Below are 17,399 nucleotides of genomic sequence, written 5' to 3'. Positions count from 1 at the left end.
ACGGTGCGGTTTTCCGTAGAGAATCCTTTGCGCTCGGCATGATGATGATGATGAAGCCATTCTCGTTGGCTCACGGTGTGAACATATTGATAAATCCGCCAATATAATCACTCATCATGGAGACATGAAGGGCCTGTGGGTTTGTAGTACTGAGCACGGTGTGGTGTCCATGCTGCACCATATTAGGGGTTATAATCCTAATACCGATTTATAGAGCATTTGGTTGAGTGCGATAGAAGCTCGTGGGCTCTAATGCAGAATTTGCCAACCTGCCATGTGCCATTTATAACACTGGTGTGTACCCATGTGGGAGAGGGACCATAAGGAACCAGGGCCCGGGTATGACTGCAACCTCTGCAGTAGCGTCAGTCAATGATTTCTCTAATATGGCTTCATACAATGAAGTAATATGACACTATAGGGCATAAACCCTAACAAGTTGTGCATCCTTATCAGCTGAACTACAATTCCCAGTAAACCCTGACAAACCTGAGTCTTGTAATTCCACAACAGGAACTGCCATTCCCTTAGAAGTGTCTGTTTTGCATCCTTTGAAATTTGCCATTTAATGTAAAGGGTTAAGGGAAGTGGAGCCTGAGGAACAGAAAAGTTACAATGTACTTGGAAAACTTCCAGATGAGGCACCAAGGGTAAAGGCCCCACTACTCCGACAGGACAAAATTCCTAGCAGGCACTACTGGGTTAATCCTGGGACCTGGCTCTCGTCACATGTACATTGTGGAGGGAGGGGCGGCGTATACTGTATATATATATATCTGGCCTATAGGCGATCCCGGATTACGTGTGTAAGGTGTGCTCGCAGCCCTCACGCTTGAACATGAACCTGATGGCAGTCTGGTAGGAAGACAACGTGTAATTAGTCAGGTGAAGCGGTGCGACATGATTAACCCTTAAAGGGGCCCTTTACTTTCATGTGAGCATGCTAGACTCTTTATATACATGTATATATAATATTGCATAAGTATTCACTCCCTGAAGCTGCTCCCATAGGTTGTACCAGCAGGGGGTGTACAAGCATCTTTTTCCATTTAGGTTCTACTATATCAAGGGGGAGGGGGATTAAATTTATGCAAGTAATCTTACATGTAAAATGTAATGTTCTGCAACTTTCTAATATACTTTGTGTTGCAATTCCATTCCAATTGTAAAATCTCGGCTCGTTGTCAGTGAATCTTCTTTACATCCAAAGGCTGCGGACCTGGGATGCAGATTGATACATTGTAACAAAAATCAATAAAATTAGGACACAAAGTGAAATGTAGCAAAATTTAATGGAAGTGCATTGAGGTGAAGGGTGCATTGCTGGAAAAGGGAAAAAAAAAACTCTTTAAATCTCTTAGTTTGCGAGTGTGAAAGAGCTGAGTGTGACCGGAGCGTAAGTGCGAGCGAAAGAAAGTGTGACTTGTTTTTCAGTGACTTGGATTCAGGGAGTTTGGAAGGGAGGACTTTGGACTGAATTGCTGTCTGTATTTCATTAATTCTTTACTTTTCTTTTTACTTAACATTCTGTATATTGCAATCCCCATTAGGAAATGAGCTCCATTATTGACAATGCTATCCAGTGTACATCTTGCCACATGTATGTATTCCTTGAACAGCCGGTCGAGGTTGCATACTGCTGCGCGAGATGTGTGCACGTTGTGCATTTGGAAGCCCAGATACTGGATCTAAATGAGCAGCTGGCAACACTGAGATCCATTGATAATATGGAAAGGAGTCTGCTGCTCACTGAGCAGCAGCTCACTGGGGTAGATGTGGGGGAGGGTGGTAGTCGGGAGCTGCAGGACAGTGAGGCCGCTAGTTGGGTGACAGTTAGAAGGGGGGGTAGAGGGAAGAGTGCCAGGGAGGCTAGTCCTGATCTGGCACACCCCAATAAGTTTGCAAAGTTGGCAGATGAGGGGAGTGACAGTACAGGGGTAGCACTACTGCAGCAAGGCATGTCCCCTGAAAGCCGGAGGAGTGTCAGCTCCAGTAAAGAGGGAAATAGGAGAGTAGGGCAGGCCAGGCAGGTGCTGGTAGTGGGGGACTCCATTATTAGGGGAACAGATAGGGCAATCTGTCACAAAGACAGGGATCGTCGAACAGTGTGCTGTCTACCTGGCGCTCGAGTCCGACACATCGCTGATCGGGTTGACAGATTACTGGGAGGGGCTGGTGAGGACCCAGCGGTCATGGTGCACATTGGAACAAGTGACAAAGTTAGAGGTAGGTGGAAGGTCCTTAAAGATGATTTCAGGGAATTAAGCTGCAAGCTGAAAGCAAGGACCTCCAAGGTGGTATTCTCTGAAATACTACCGGTACCACATGCCACGCCAGAGAGGCAACAGGAGATTAGGGAGATAAATAAGTGGCTCAAGAACTGGTGTAGGAAGGAGGGATTTGGGTTCATGGAGAACAGGGCCGACTTCTCAGTTGGCTACAGACTCTACGCTAGGGACCGGCTGCACCTTAATGGGGAGGGTGCAGCTGTGCTGGGGGAGAAAATGGCTAGAAGGTTGGAGGAGTGTTTAAACTAGGGATTGGGGGGGAGGGTATTCATTTTACAGGTGGGGAAGATAGTGCAGATAGTGACCTATTTTCAAATAAAGAAATTGGGGGTGGGGTTAGAACAGTCAATAAAGTAAGAAGGAATAGAGGTACAGAGAGATACATAAAATGCATGTACACTAATGCCAGAAGCCTCACCAACAAAATGGAGGAATTAGAATTAATTTTGTTGGAAAATAATTAAGACATGGTAGGGATATCTGAGACATGGCTGGACGAGAGCCGTGACTGGGCAGGTAATTTACAGGGCTATAGACTGTTCAGAAATGACCGTACAAACAAGCGAGGGGGGGGGGGGTGTTTATATGTAAAATCATCCTTAAAACCCATCTTGCGGGAGGATATATGTGAATCTAATGAAAATGTAGAGTCCCTGTGGGTGGAGATAAGGGGAGGGGGAGAAAATAATAAATTACTATAGGGGTTTGTTATAAGTCTCCAAAAATAATGGAAGTAGCGGAGAATATCCTCGTAAAGCAAATAGATGAAGCAGCGACTCAAGGAGAAGTCATTATTATGGGGGACTTCAACTACCCTGAAATACATTGGGGGACAGAAACCTGTAGTTCAAGCAAAGGTAATAGGTTTTTGACAACTATGAGAGACAATTACCTTTCACAACTGGTTCAGGACCCAACAAGAAGGGGGGCACTGCTAGACCTAATATTAACCAATAGGCCAGACCGCATATCAAATATACGAGTTGGGGGCCACTTGGGTAATAGTGATCACAAAATAATACGTTTTCATATATCCCTTAATAAGATGTGTAGCAGAGGTGTTACAAGGACACTAAACTTCAGGAAGGCAAATTTCCAACGGTTGAGAGATGATCTTAGTGCAATAAACTGGGACGATATCCTGAGACATAAAGCTACACAAAGCAAATGGGAGACATTTATTAGCATCCTGAATAGGACCTGTGCACAATATATACCCTATGGGAATAAACATGCTAGAAATAGGAGGAAACCACTATGGCTAAATAAAGCTGTAAGGGGCGCAATAAGTGACAAAAAGAAAGCATTTAGAGAACTAAAGCTAGTAGGTAGTAATGAGGCATTAAATAAATATAGAAAATTAAATAAATTATGTAAAAAACAAATCAAGGAAGCAAAGATTGAGGCAGAGAGACTCATTGCCAGAGAAAGTAAAAATAACCCCAAAATATTCTTTAACTACATAAATAGTAAAAAAACTAAAAAATTATAGTGTTGGCCCCCATAAAAATAGTCTGGGTGAAATGGTGGATGAGGTTGAGGAAAAAGCCAATATGCTAAATGATTTTTTTTCAACCGTATTTACACAAGAAAATCGCATGACAGAAAACATGATCAGTGATAACAAAAATTCTCCATTAAATGTCACTGGCTTCACCCAGCAGGAAGTGCGGCGGCGTCTAAAAATCACTAAAGGTGACAAATCCCCGGGCCCGGATGGGATACACCCGTGAGTACTGCAGGAATTAAGTAACGTCATAGATAGACCATTATTTTTAATCTTTAAAGATTCTATAATAACAGGGTCTGTACCACAGGACTGGCGTATAGCAAATGTGGTGCCAATATTCAAAAAGGGGACAAAAACTGAACTTGGAAATTATAGGCCAGTAAGCTTAACCTCTACTGTGGGTAAAATCCTGGAGGGTTTCCTAAGAGATGCTATACTAGAGTATCTGAAGAAGAATAACCTCATGACCCAATATCAACATGGGTTTACGAGGGACCGTTCCTGTCAGACTAATCTGATCAGCTTTTATGAGGAGGCAAGTTCCGGACTGGACCAAGGAAATGCAGTGGATGTTGTGTATATGGACTTTTCAAAAGCTTTTGATACGGTTCCACACAAAAGGTTGATACATAAAATGAGAACAATGGGGATAGGGGAAAATATATGTAAGTGGGTTAAGAACTGACTCAGTAATAGGAAACAAAGTGTGGTTATTAATGGAAAACACTCAGACTGGGTCTCAGTTAACAGTGGGGTACCACAGGGGTCAGTATTGGGCCCCCTTCTTTTTAACATATTTATTAATAACCTTGTAGGGGGCATACAGAGTAATATTTCAATATCTGCAGATGACACTAAACTCTGCAGGGTAATCAATACAGAGGAGGACAATTTTATATTACAGGAGGATCTATGTAAACTAGAAGCTTGGGCTGATAAATGGCAAATGAGCTTTAATGGGGATAAATGTAAGGTAATGCACTTGGGCAGAGGAAATAAAATGTATAATTATATGCTTAATTGTAAAACACTGGGCAAAACTGTAACTGAAAAAGACCTGGGTGTATTGGTGGACGACAAGCTCACGTTTAGTGGCCAGTGTCAGGCAGCTGCTGCAAAGGCAAATAAAATAATGGGATGCATTAATAGAGGCATAGATGCTTATGAGGAGAACATAATTTTACCTCTATACAAGTCATTAGTGCGACCACACTTAGAATACTGTGTACAGTTCTGGTCTCCGGTGTATAAGAAAGACATAGCTGAACTAGAGTGGGTGCAGAGAAGAGCGACCAAGGTTATTAGAGGACTGGGGGGTCTGCAATACCAAGACAGGTTATTAGAGGACTGGGGGGTCTGCAATACCAAGACAGGTTATTAGAGGACTGGGGGGTCTGCAATACCAAGACAGGTTATTAGAGGACTGGGGGGTCTGCAATACCAAGACAGGTTATTACACTTGGGGTTATTTACTGTGGAAAAAAGAAGGCTTAGGGGTGATCTTATTACTATGTACAAGTATATGAGGGGACAGTACAAAGACCTTTCTACTGATCTTTTTACTCTGAGGCCTGAGACGGGGACAAGGGGGCATCTTCTACGTCTGGAGGAAAGAAGGTTTAATCATAATCACAGACGGGGATTCTTTACTGTAAGAGCAGTGAGACTATGGAGCTCTCTGCCGCATGATGTTGTAATGAGGGATTCACTACTAACATTTAAGAAGGGCCGGGATTCCTTTCTTGAAAAGTATAATATTACAGGTTATATATACTAGATTCCTTGATAGGGCGTTGATCCAGGGAACTAGTCTGATTGTCGTATGGAGTCGGGAAGGAATTTTTTTCCCCAATGTGGAGCTTAGTGTTTGCCACATGGGTATTTTTTGCCTTCCTCTGGATCAACATGTTAGGATATGGGTTGAACTAGATGGACTTAGTCTTCCTTCAACCTTAAAAACTATACACAGGACTTAAGAAGGATCATTTGTGCCCGGCAGCCATTAAGCAGATACTTTGGCCTTTTCTCTCCGTTTGTCATTTAATACATTTGATGCAAACAAAACACCATGAAATAATATATATCCACATGTGATTCTCCCATTTAAGAGACAAATCAGCCAATCAAATGAGCTTAGTGAAGTGGCATGACACAGGAAGAGTCAAGATCAGGTTCAGTTCTTTGTCAGGTCGCCATTCGAGGGTGCAGCTGTGTTCACATAATTTAAAGGTATCGGCATGACTAAACGCCAAAACAAATACAGATCCCAGACCAGACCCCTGAAGAAACATAGACCCCAAAACCAGGACCAGAAGATTGGTTCGGCCCCTCCACAACAGTCACAGTCTCTCATGTGGCCCCTCTGGAAAATGAATTGCACACCCCTGCTCTAGTCACATCCAAAGCTGCATTCACAATTCCCTGACAAGTAGAAGTTACAATTTATTTTCCTTCAATGTAAATGTTTCAGGAAATGCTCTTTATGCTGATTCCTCGTTCTTCTCCTCTTCAGACAGCGAATACTTTATCCTGGATCATGTTTCATCTCTCAAGAAACATTGAAGTCCAGAACTCCCTGTAGCGAGAGGTGACGTTCGTTGTGCCCGGGGATGCTGCTCTTACCAGGGATGATATTGCCAAAATGCTGCTACTGAGGGCAGTGATTAAAGAGACATTAAGGAATCAATGGAGGCGCAACAAGTATCAAGAAGTTGTAAAATATTTGGCGCAGCTTGCAGTAAAATTTGGCCACATTTTGTTTCATAAATCCCCTTAGTTCCTTTCTTCCTGTTCTTTCTTATCTAGGATGTATCCTGTTGTGCCAATCAACTCCAGAATCGCAGTGCGGGATGATATGATCGGAGATTACTTCTTTCCTAAAAGTGTAAGTGAAGACTAAGAGCAGCATGAATGTTACAATGTATCAGTGAAGGTAGAATGTATCACTCGGGGGTATTTCCTTCTTTTCAGATGTTCCAATGCACTGAAATAAAAATATCTACAAATATTTATCTGGAGGCAGACCTACAGTATGTGTCTCCAAGGTTTGAATTGAACCCTCGTCCTTTCCATACTTTTTTTTACTGTTTGTAACTAACCAAGAACAGGGAGCAACATCTGCAAGATCAGACTACACAGAATTTGTTTGTAGTCTGTAACCATGGAAACACTTAGCTCTGCAAAGCAGCTGTATACAAATAGCAGGAAATGTATCGAAATTATTTGAAAAGTTGCTTCATTGCTTTATTGTAGATGCACCACAATAGGTATAAAGCCAGGAGCAGCTCGGCCACGCTAGTGTATATATCTCCCTCAGGGTCCGTGCCCACGATGCGTTTTTCAAACGTTTTTGCTGCGGAATTTTTGCAGCGTAAACACTTGTAAAACGCTTGGTAAGCCTTCTCCCATGGTCCCCAATGTAAATCCGCAATTTCAATGCTCATGCTGCGGAATTTTCCACTGCGTTTTTGATGTGCGGAAAATTCTGCAGCATGTCCATTATTTGTGCGTTTACGCATGCGGAATTGCCTTCTCAATGCATTAGAAAGCGCAAGGCAATTCCGCATGTGCAAAACGCTTAAAAAACGCACGAAAAACGCGTGTCAAATTCGGCACGCGTTTTTCCAGGCAAGGACATGCAGAAATGAAGCGGAAATTTTCCGCTTCATTTCTGCATCCTGGGCACATAGCCTCACGGTCAGTTTGTTGCTGGACAGCAGTTAAGTCAGGTGCTCCCCCTGCACCTCCTCACCTCCCTCCAGTCTTTCTTGTATATTCTGCATCTTTTTATCAATCAACTTGTTTCCTATAGAATTAATGCAGACAGCAGAAATCACAATGTCTTACTGACACTTTGATACAATGTTACCTTACATCATGTCTCCAGTTGAACCCAGAGCTGTATTCATAATTCTGACCTCCTCTACAGTTCTGAGATGGATTATGAAGACTCTTCACAGCACATGGCGGCTGCAAACACTACATGTCCCGCAAAGCCGCAGTAAACATACTGTAGCCGCAGAGGCTGCAGCGAGTACCTGTAGCCTGGAAAATAACAGGCTGCAGCTCTGGAAGTTTTTTTAGCGGTATGGGTTATAACTGATGATCACTACAAGATAAGTAAAGTATGGAGCTACAGACATCTTTCTACATAACGTCATTTTTGCAACGGCCCAATGCATTATGGTCCTTGCTACTTGAAACTCACGAAAGTCAAAGTAGTCCCAGCTCTGAATGTATCTTTTCCAGTAAGGTAAGGCTATGTTCACACATCATGTTTTTTTCAGTGTTTTTTGTGCCTAAATCAGAATGAGATTTTTTTTTTTTTTTCACTGAACTTTATGTACATGCATAACAGAAACAAAAGGACAGTGAGAAAAACGCACCAAAAAAAGCAAAAAGGCAAGAAAACAGCAACAAAAATCCTGAATAACCTCCTGGCAAGAGATCAGGTTTTGCTGCAGAAAATGAACGCTGAAAAAAACATTATGTGTGAACATAGCCTAAGATGTCATTGGTCCAGGTAGGAAGGAATCTGACATGCTCATAGTATTTCATCATATCCTCGATGGAGTTGATAAACTTTTTAGTTTTGTAGGGGGGGAATGACTTTCTGTAAACATCCTAAACAAGTCTCAAACAAGATGTATAAAACTTCTGGAAAAAAAATGAAACAGTTCTGAACAGGCTAAACTTAGTCCCTTTAACCCTTCGCCTGGTGTCAAGGAGAGGGGGTTGCTTTGTGCTGCTGTGTTTCGCTCCCAGGGGATTTCCTACATTGGTATAATAAGTGTTTATAGAAAAATGCCTCCTGGACAGTAGTCACGGCAGCTCCATACTGCTGGATGCCATGTAAAATGTTTTACTTGTCTTAAACTTACCTAATGCAGCCATGGAAGTGTGAAAAAAACACCCTAGAACCCACATAATACCACCACATAGTCTCACATAATAATACCGCCATGTACTGTAAAATAATGCTGGTGTTTGCTAGCTGTTGCACCCTTTTCAAAATTTGCCACATTTCAAAACAGTTTTGAAAGCTAAAATGTGTCTAAAATAGAATAACAGATCATCCGCCATTTACTCCAGCTTTTGGTGCAATATACTTGTACAAAGTTTCACTATAAATAATTCCTGCCTATCTCTATTTCTCCAAGGGTTTACCTCACCTTCAAAGGAAAACCTGTAGAAGTTATTTTGTAAGCTGTTCACTGTGACTCCAGATGGCAACGTCTTACTTATATTATCCAGCATCTCCAGGAAGTCGGTCACTACTGTACCTCGTTGATCTTGTCGGTGTAAAGAACGGCCTCCTTGGAATTCAGCATCCTTCTAATGAGCACAGACCTCATGTTGTGCCAGCGCTGCCCCTCACTAAGGAGACGAGGAGCTAAATTATATCCCTTGTATCAGTTTGTATATTATCATGTCAATTATTTGATTTACGGGACATATATGTATGGTTTACTTGTATCAATTAACAAAAAAAGCGAATGAAAAAATTAGAAATCTATATCCCATCAATATTTGATGACTGCCTCCATCATCAGTATCTGGTGACTGCCCGTCACCTCTATCATCAGTATCTGGTGACCGCCCATCACCTCCATCATCAGTATCTGGTGACTGCCCGTCGCCTCGATCATCAGTATCTGGTGACCGCCCATCGTCTTCGTCATCAGTATCTGGTGATTGCCTGTCGCCTGTATCACTTCTTCTCTCCACTTGTACACTGGTTATGGAGAATCTTGGCCGGAAGTTGTTACAAACATCTTAGAGGACTAACCCCAGATCTTCTGTGTATGAGGCTTATGCGGATCCTTCTGTCTCTTCATGTGATCCCAGACAGATGGGATGATGGGAGATCAAGGATCTGTGGGGCCGGATCATCACCTCCAGGACTCCTCATTCTTCTTTACCACTGTTGAGTGGTGCTCGGGTTCAGTGTCCTCACTTCGGCCGAGTCTCTTAGCACTGAACACTGTTAGAACCTTGCTCTTAGGTTTTTTCCTTTGCTGGTCACATGACCTTGTTGGCCTATTTAATCCTGCTCCGCCCTTCTGGCTTTGCTGGACTTCATTGTATAACTACTTTCTAGCTAGCCTGTGCTCTGTATCTAACGCTGTTAGTTTGCTTGGTCTACGGACCTCTATGTTCTATATATTTTGTTTGTTCGTCTGTCTGCTACTATTTCTGTTAGGAGGTGTCCCATTTTCCTCCCAGTCCTTAGTACTTGTAGGGATTCCTTCCCCATATCTATAGGTCTCCGTACAGACTAGCTTAGGACTTTAGCAGGTCTGATCGCAGGATCAGGTCCCCTGTTACATCGTAGGGATAAAGCTGACTTCTATCGTAGGGACAGATCTCCTCTCTTTCCTTAGCTCTGGTAGCAGAACATAACAGTAAGTCCAGCCTGCAAATTCTCTAAGGAAAGATTTTTCTGTTCCATCATGGTGTCGGTTCAGGATTTGGCTCATCGCCTGCAGGGACTCTCTCTGGAGGTGGCCGAGCTCCGTCAGCACGTGAGTAACTGTCCTGGAGCACATTTCTTGGAGCCTAAGGTATGTTTGCCGGATTTATTTTTTGGTAAACACCGAGAATTTTTTTCATTTAAAAATGCTTGCTTATTGTATTTTCGTTTGAGACCCAAGTCCTCTGGGGATGAATCCCAGCGCATAGGGTTCATAATGTCACTTTTGCGCAAAGAGCCTCAGGAGTGGGCCTTTTCTTTGCAACCTAGTGATACATGCTTCAGATCAGTGGATAGTTTTTTTTCTGCTTTGGGACTATTATATGATGATCCTGACCGTGTCGCATCAGCTGAGACTGAGTTGAGACGTTTGAGACAGGGATCAGGTAATGTGGAAAAATATTGTACTCATTTCCGTCGTTGGTCTACTCAAACAGGGTGGAACGATTCTGCTCTGAAAAGTCTATTTCTTGCTGGGCTCAATGAAAGGGTTAAAGACCTGCTAATTGCTTATCCTACACCTGAAGATTTGCAACAGGCTATGCAATTAGCTATACGGGTGGATAGGAGACTGCGTGCAAGGGTTAATGAGAGCAAATCCTCTGCTATGTCAGTTTCTGGTTATGAGAATGTGTGTACTAACAGTGGTGAATCGATTGAGATTGGAGCGATGGCACCTCGCTCTCAAGAAAAAGATCGCAGATTTTCTGAAGGCTTGTGTTTCTATTGCGGAAAATCTGGTCATTTGATTAAAGACTGTGAGCTTCGTATCAAGAAAGAAAAAAAAAATGGTCAGTCATGCCCGTATTGCCTGTTTAAATTCCAAGGGTGTATTTTTAGCTGCTTCCACGATTGCTCAGGAAAAATTAATGGAATTTCGGGTGTTTGTTGATTGTGGGTCTACTCTGAATGTAATTGATGGGGGATTCTTGGAAAGACTCAATTTAAAACCCGAACCTTTATCATCCCCCATTGCTGTGGTCTCTGTGGATGGTTCCCCTTTGAAGAATATTACTCTCAAGGTCTGTGAATTTCCTCTCACTATTAATGGTGTTCACCATGAGAAATTGGATTTGGTAGTGTTGAATAATTTGCCTTCTCCAGTAATATTGGGATTGCCCTGGTTAAAATTTCACAATCCTGTACTGGATTGGTCTACCAGTGAAATTAAATCCTGGAGCCATAAATGTTATGACAAGTGTTGTAACGGGCGTATTGCAGCTTTGGATAGGGGAGAATTGCCTGTTCCTATTCAGGATTTTTGGAGAGTTTTTTCTGAGAAGGGATCGCAGGTTTTGTCTCCCCATAGAGACTATGATTGTTCTATTGAATTTGTCCCTGGAGCGACTCTTCCTAAAAGTCGTTTATTTAACCTTACTACTCCTGAGAGGAAGGCTTTGGAGGAATACATACAGACAAGTTTGGCCGCCGGTCACATTAGGCCCTCTAAGTCTCCTGTGGCGGTTGGATTTTTTTTTTGTAAAAAAAAAAGGACGGCGGTTTACGTCCTTGTCTGGATTTTTGTGAGATTAACAAAATTACTGTACGCAATCCTTACCCACTGCCATTGATTCCTGATCTGTTTAACCAGTTATTGGGGGCCAAGTGGTTCTCTAAAATTGACCTTAAGGGGGCATACAATCTGTTGCGCATGAAGGAGGGTGACGAATGGAAGTCTGCTTTTAACACTCCTGTGGGTCATTTTGAGAATCTGGTGATGCCTTTTGGTCTTACTAATGCTCCTGCATTTTTCCAGAATCTTATTAATGACATCCTTAGACCTTTGATCGGCAAAAATGTGGTTGTGTATTTGGATGACATTTTGATTTATTCGCCGGATCTGGAGTCTCATTGGCGGAGCGTACGTGAGGTATTACAGTTATTAATGGACAATTCGCTTTTTGCTAAGCTGGAGAAATGTGAGTTCGCTGTACAGAGAATTAGTTTTTTGGGCTACATTATCTCCAGCGAAGGTTTTGAGATGGATCCGGTTAAGGTTCAGGCTGTACAGGAATGGCCTAGGCCTATTGGTTTGAAATCGATACAGAGGTTTTTAGGTTTCGCCAATTATTACAGAAAATTCATAAAAAATTTTTCTAGTATTGTCAAACCTCTGACTGATCTCACCAGGAAAGGTGCTGATGCGGTTCAGTGGTCTTCTGAGGCCATTGAAGCTTTTGTGTATCTCAAGGAGAGGTTCACCTCTGCTCCCATCCTTATGCAGCCTGATGTGACTAAGCCGTTTTTGGTTGAGGTTGATGCTTCCTCTGTGGGGGTTGGCGCAGTATTGTCTCAGGATAACGGGGATGGATTACATCCCTGTGCCTTTTTTTCAAAAATTTTTTCGGAGACTGAACTGAATTACGATATTGGTAATCGGGAATTATTGGCTATTAAACTCGCATTTGAACACTGGCGCCACTTCTTGGAAGGTGCGGAATTTCCCGTTCAGGTTCTTACGGATCATAAAAATCTGATATATCTTGATGCTGCCAAGCGCCTGAATGCCCGTCAGGCTAGGTGGGCACTGTTTTTCTCGCGGTTTAATTTCTCCGTTACTTACATCCCTGGTACTAAGAATGTTAAGGCGGATGCCTTGTCTCGCAGTTTTTCTCCCATAGTCGGTGCTGAGAAAGAGAACATTTTACAAGAAGGTGTTGTGATAGCTGCTTTGGACTCCGTTTTGGAAGATGAGATTCTTAAAGCACAGGAGAATGCTCCATCTAACACTCCCCATGGGAGGTTGTTTGTGCCTGGGACCTTTAGGAGAGATTTGTTTGTTGAGTGTCACGAATCTCGGTTGGCAGGTCATCCCGGAATCTCTGAGACCAAGAGACTGGTGGGTCGCAGTTTTTGGTGGCCTGGATGGCAGAAGGAAGTCATTAAGTGGGTGCGTCAATGTACTATATGTGCTAGATCTAAGTCCTCACATACTCCTGCTGCGGGGTTGCTTTGTCCTTTGGAGGTTCCCAGTGCTCCTTGGACACATTTGGCTATGGACTTTAAAACTGACCTTCCCCCCTCTGAGGGTTTTACTGTCATCTGGGTGGTCGTGGACCGTTTTAGCAAGATGTGTCACTTGGTTCCCTTCGTCAAACTGCCCTGCGCTAAAACTCTCGCTAAGGCCTTTGTCAAGGAAATTGTCAGACTTCATGGCGTTCCTACTGACATTGTTTCTGATAGGGGTCCTCAGTTCGTGGCTCGTTTTTGGCGTGCCTTTTGTGACAGGTTGGGAGTTCATTTGTCGTTCTCGTCCGGATATCATCCTGAATCTAATGGCCAGACAGAAAGGAAAAACCAGGATGTTGACCAGTTCTTGCGTTGTTTTGTGGCAGACAATCAAGAGGGGTGGTCTGAGTTTCTGCCACTTGCTGAATTTGCTCTGAACAATCATACATCTTCTTCTGCTGGTTGTTCGCCTTTTTTTTGTTGTTCTGGGAGACATCCGTCGTTTGGGTCGTTCTCCAAGTTGGGATCTGCCGTGCCTGAGGAGGAGAATTTTTCCGGTGATTTGGAGAGAGTTTGGACGGATGTGCGTGGTAATCTTCAGGAGGCCAACAGAAAATCTAAAGACTACTTTGATAGGAAACGACAGGAGGTTTTGTTCGCTGTTGGTGACATGGTTTGGTTGTCCTCTAGGAATCTGCGGTTGAGGATTCCTTCTAAGAAATTGGGTCCCAAGTTTGTAGGGCCCTTTAAGGTGCTTCAGGTTGTCAACCAATCTGCTGTTAGGTTGGAGGTTCCTACCTCCTGGAGAATTAATCCGGTATTTCATGTCTCTCTGTTAAAAAAAGCTGTTGTGTCGGATGGTGACGCCTCTGCCTCTGTTCCTCCGGTGGTGGAGGACGGGGAATATGAAATTTCTCGCATCCTTAACTCTAGACGGTATAGAGGTAGTTTGCAGTATCTTGTGGCCTGGAAAGGTTTCGGACCCGAGGATAACTCTTGGGTGAGGTCAGATGATGTTTCCGCGTCCAGACTTATCAGAGCGTTTCACAGGAGATTTCCTGATAAGCCTGGTCCTAGGGGATCCGGAGGATCCTCTTAGAAGGGGGGGTACTGTTAGAACCTTGCTCTTAGGTTTTTTCCTTTGCTGGTCACATGACCTTGTTGGCCTATTTAATCCTGCTCCGCCCTTCTGGCTTTGCTGGACTTCATTGTATAACTACTTTCTAGCTAGCCTGTGCTCTGTATCTAACTCTGTTAGTTTGCTTGGTCTACGGACCTCTATGTTCTATATATTTTGTTTGTTCGTCTGTCTGCTACTATTTCTGTTAGGAGGTGTCCCATTTTCCTCCCAGTCCTTAGTACTTGTAGGGATTCCTTCCCCACATCTATAGGTCTCCGTACAGACTAGCTTAGGACTTTAGCAGGTCTGATCGCAGGATCAGGTCCCCTGTTACATCGTAGGGATTAAGCTGAGTTCTATCGTAGGGACAGATCTCCTCTCTTTCCTTAGCTATGGTAGCAGAACATAACAAACACCTTGTACTTCTGCGCCCATATAACTACTATAATACTGCCTCCTATGTACAGGAATAAAACTATTATAATACTGCCCCTATGTACAAGAATATAACTACTATAATACTGCCTCCTATGTACGAGAATAGAACTACTGTAATACTGCCCCCTATGTACAGGAATAAAACTATTATAATACTGCCCCTATGTACAAGAATATAACTACTATAATACTGCCCCTATGTACAAGAATATAACTACTATAATACTGCTCCTATGTACAAGAATATAACTACTATAATACTGCTCCTATGTACAAGAATATAACTACTATAATACTGCCCCTATGTACAAGAATATAACTACTATAATACTGCCCCCTATGTACAAGAATATAACTACTATAATACTACCCCCTATGTACAAGAATATAACTACTATAATACTGCCCCTATGTACAAGAATATAACTACTATAATACTGCCCCTATGTACAAGAATATAACTACTATAATACTGCTCCTATGTACAAGAATATAACTACTATAATACTGTTCCTATGTACAAGAATATAACTACTATAATACTGCCCCCTATGTACAAGAATATAACTACTATAATACTGCCCCCTATGTACAAGAATATAACTACTATAATACTGCCCCCTATGTACAAGAATATAACTACTATAATACTGCCTCCTATGTACGAGAATAGAACTACTGTAATACTGCCCCCTATGTACAGGAATAAAACTATTATAATACTGCCCCTATGTACAAGAATATAACTACTATAATACTGCCCCTATGTACAAGAATATAACTACTATAATACTGCTCCTATGTACAAGAATATAACTACTATAATACTGCCCCTATGTACAAGAATATAACTACTATAATACTGCCCCCTATGTACAAGAATATAACTACTATAATACTACCCCCTATGTACAAGAATATAACTACTATAATACTGCCTCCTATGTACGAGAATAGAACTACTGTAATACTGCCCCCTATGTACAGGAATAAAACTATTATAATACTGCCCCTATGTACAAGAATATAACTACTATAATACTGCCCCTATGTACAAGAATATAACTACTATAATACTGCTCCTATGTACAAGAATATAACTACTATAATACTGCTCCTATGTACAAGAATATAACTACTATAATACTGCCCCTATGTACAAGAATATAACTACTATAATACTGCCCCCTATGTACAAGAATATAACTACTATAATACTACCCCCTATGTACAAGAATATAACTACTATAATACTGCTCCTATGTACAAGAATATAACTACTATAATACTGCTCCTATGTACAAGAATATAACTACTATAATACTGTTCCTATGTACAAGAATATAACTACTATAATACTGCTCCTATGTACAAGAATATAACTACTATAATACTGCTCCTATGTACAAGAATATAACTACTATAATACTGCTCCTATGTACAAGAATATAACTACTATAATACTGCCCCTATGTACAAGAATATAACTACTATAATACTGCCCCCTATGTACAAGAATATAACTACTATAATACTACCCCCTATGTACAAGAATATAACTACTATAATACTGCTCCTATGTACAAGAATATAACTACTATAATACTGCTCCTATGTACAAGAATATAACTACTATAATACTGCTCCTATGTACAAGAATATAACTACTATAATACTGTTCCTATGTACAAGAATATAACTACTATAATACTGCTCCTATGTACAAGAATATAACTACTATAATACTGCTCCTATGTACAAGAATATAACTACTATAATACTGCCCCTATGTACAAGAATATAACTACTATAATACTGCCCCTATGTACAAGAATATAACTACTATAATACTACCCCCTATGTACAAGAATATAACTACTATAATACTGCCCCTATGTACAAGAATATAACTACTATAATACTGCTCCTATGTACAAGAATATAACTACTATAATACTGTTCCTATGTACAAGAATATAACTACTATAATACTGTTCCTATGTACAAGAATATAACTACTATTATACTGCTCCCTATGTACAAGAATATAACTATTATAATACTGCCCCCTATGTACAAGAATATAACTACTATAATACTGCCCCCTATGTACAAGAATATAACTACTATAATACTGCCCCTATGTACAAGAATATAACTACTATAATACTGCCCCCTATGTACAGTACAGACCAAAAGTTTGGACACACCCTCTCATTTAAAGATTTTTCTGTATTTTCATGACTATGAAAATTGTACATTCACACTGAAGGCATCAAAACTATGAATTAACACATGTGGAATTATATACTTAACAAAAAAGTGTGAAACAACTGAAAATATGTCTTATATTCTAGGTTCTTCAAAGTAGCCACCTTTTGCTTTGATGACTGCTTTGCACACTCTTGGCATTCTCTTGATGAGCTTCAAGAGGTAGTCACCGGAAATGGTCTTCCAACAATCTTGAAGGAGTTCCCAGAGATGCTTAGCACTTGTTGGCCCTTTTGCCTTCACTCTGCGGTCCAGCTCACCCCAAACCATCTCGATTGGGTTCAGGCCTGGTGACTGTGGAGACCAGGTCATCTGGCGTAGCACCCCATCACTCTCCTCCTTGGTCAAATA

General features: G+C 41.6%; 1 long non-coding RNA gene across 2 annotated transcripts; it reads left to right on the top strand.

The window, feature by feature from the left end:
* The first annotated feature begins 629 nt into the window (after nucleotides 1-629).
* LOC141160901 (uncharacterized) lies at nucleotides 630-9,755 on the top strand. 2 transcript variants are annotated; one of them, XR_012250562.1, is made up of 3 exons: nucleotides 630-885; nucleotides 6,311-6,682; nucleotides 8,958-9,755. It is a non-coding gene; the product is annotated as an uncharacterized lncRNA (long non-coding RNA). The 2 variants fall into 2 exon arrangements; XR_012250563.1 differs by having other exon boundaries at nucleotides 630-934.
* The last annotated feature ends 7,644 nt before the right edge of the window (nucleotides 9,756-17,399 follow it).

Source organism: Phyllobates terribilis, unplaced genomic scaffold, assembly GCF_046119375.1.
Source record: "Phyllobates terribilis strain yellow unplaced genomic scaffold, ASM4611937v1 Scaffold_9__5_contigs__length_417890890, whole genome shotgun sequence".
Lineage (NCBI taxonomy): Eukaryota > Metazoa > Chordata > Amphibia > Anura > Dendrobatidae > Phyllobates > Phyllobates terribilis.
The sequence above is the reverse complement of the archived record's forward strand: the minus strand, read 5'-3'. Positions and strand labels throughout refer to the sequence as shown.